General features: G+C 33.8%; 1 long non-coding RNA gene across 1 annotated transcript in view; it reads left to right on the top strand.

The window, feature by feature from the left end:
- Positions 1-1,985, top strand: part of LOC107653499 (uncharacterized) — a 5,709-nt gene extending 3,724 nt beyond the window's left edge. Inside the window, exon 3 of the long non-coding RNA XR_001630232.1 lies at positions 1,972-1,985. This is a non-coding gene — a long non-coding RNA (uncharacterized LOC107653499). The remainder of the gene's footprint in view (positions 1-1,971) is intronic.
- Positions 1,986-2,325: the final 340 nt, after the last annotated feature.

The following is a 2,325-nucleotide window of genomic DNA, read 5'->3' as shown; positions in this document are numbered from 1 at the left end:
ATCCCGCCAAGACCAAATACATTAACATTGTCATGTACATTACCATGCCAATCCCTCCGAGAGTTGTCATGACAGATATATATATATATATATATATGTATATATATATATATATGAAAATATGAAAATTGAATACTAAGAATACTAAACCAATTATTCACTTCTGGGGTTTTAGGTGTGTCAAATATTAGATTTGTGTTGTGTAAATGTATATATATATATATATATATATGAAAATATGAAAATGAAATTCCCTGAATACTAAACCAATTATTCACTTCTGGGGTTTTAGGTGTGTCAAATATTAGATTTGTGTACATTTAAATGTGTAAATGTCTCTATTTTGCAATCATTTGCACAAATCTATAAAATCTATTCTTAGAGTTGAAATATGAAAATGCATCTTGTATCTTGGCCAGATTGCTAACTTCTGATAAATTAATTAATTAATAAAGAATAAATAAATAAGACTTTCATGATCACTCATTGAATGAATCAATTAAGCCTTGAATATTTCCATTGTATAAATACTATAATTTTGATTTAAAATTGTGTGCTGTTGGGTCAGACTTGTTGGGAAATTCCAGATTTAGATCATACTTGCAAGTTTATATCTTGTCTGTAGATGCTGAGGAGTGGCTGTAGCTAGTTGCTACAACAAATAGTGCTGTTCCATAGAATTTGAACTAGCCAGTTAAGCAGAATTTAACATGAACAGCAATTAATGGCAACCCCTACTGGCCTCTGGGAATCCATTGCCAAAATGAAGAAACTTACAACTGCCAATGGATTTCCCTGGAGTTCAGTGAGGGTTGTCACTTGTTACTGTTTATTCTGCAGTGCAGTATTAATATGCCATGAATCTGTCTTATTTTTCCACCCTTCCTTTCCAATGTTGCAGTCAGTTACTATTGGATAAAATCAAGCCCTATATTATTTGTCAAAATTTTGACTCAGAACGGAAGTAAAATGAGTTACAGATGGCATTCACATTGACCTTAAAGGCTGTTAGAGATTAGAAATACAGACGTGGACAGAATTATTCAACAATGTTCACCACAGGGTGGCAAATGGGCATTTGACATGTTTCAAAAAAATGTAAACAACTGGTTATAGTGGAAAGGGTTTTCATTTTGTGGTAAAGCCACATGTAGCATTTTACTACATGTCAACCTCAGAAATTTCACACAAATCCTGCACATAAAAACTAGGTACATGCTGTTTTAATATTTTCTGAAATACATTTTAGTATTTATTTCTAATTTAGAATTAATTAACTCATGTGATATTTACACAATTTCATGACATATAAATAGACTTTAATTCCTGCTAATGTGGACTAGCTAATGACCAGCTCCCATGTTTCCAAAACACAGCTACCAGCTTAAAATGGATTTTCCATGGATTTGGCTTATGGCTAACTTCAAACATGTCTGGTTTAAATGAGGGCTTTCTGCCACACCAAGACACAAGGAGTAAATCAAGCAAGAGTGAAACATGTTAAAGGGGACTAGAAGCCTTCATTCTAGTACTGAACATGTAGGTACAAAGTGGGATTGTTCCATTCCTGGGTGTTAGCTTACTGGACAGGAAGTGCATGTTAGGGTCACTTGGGAATGATCGGCTACAGGCCAGCCCACTTCTGTTAAAATAAGAAACACCTTTGAATTTGAAAGGAAACTTTAAAAAAAATCTATTCACAAAGTGAGCTGTGTGACTGCCTGTCTGATCCAGCCTTTCCAAGTAAAAGGTTATGGCTAATACTGGAGGAGTAATACACAATTAAGTTTAACAGTGGCCTTTCATTCTGAAACGTCACAGAAATAACTGGTTCGAATATCTGATTTGTGCAGTGAGCTGGTGAAACTAATCAAGCTTGTGATTGTGTTCTTTTGCAAATGCATTAATCTGATCTCAGCTGTTTATATAATGATAACGATGCCTGATAATCAGACAAAACATATTTTACAGCAGTGGTTCTCAACTGGTTTTGCTTTATTCCTATTAAATTCACATTTAATGTAATCTGGGATGGATTTCAGATTAATTTTTGTGCCAGCAGCTTTCTGATTTAGGGGTTGTAACTCATCATTAACACATCATTGTTACACATGTAAGATAAGTCCATAAAGTGTGATGAAGATTGTTGTATTATTATTATTATTTTCTTTTTATCCTGTTGTGTTCCACAGACAAAGCATCCACTGGGAGGGAAAGAAAGAAATAAATAAAGAAACAAAGAAAGAAAGAAAGAAAGAAAGAAAGACAGATTCATCAATTTGAGATCTCTGAGATGCTACTGTAACAAATGTGCCACTGCCACCT

The sequence above is a fragment of the Sinocyclocheilus anshuiensis genome, unplaced genomic scaffold (genome assembly GCF_001515605.1).
Source record: "Sinocyclocheilus anshuiensis isolate Anshui unplaced genomic scaffold, SAMN03320099.WGS_v1.1 scaffold3, whole genome shotgun sequence".
Classification (NCBI taxonomy): Eukaryota; Metazoa; Chordata; class Actinopteri; order Cypriniformes; family Cyprinidae; genus Sinocyclocheilus; species Sinocyclocheilus anshuiensis.
The sequence above is the reverse complement of the archived record's forward strand: the minus strand, read 5'-3'. Positions and strand labels throughout refer to the sequence as shown.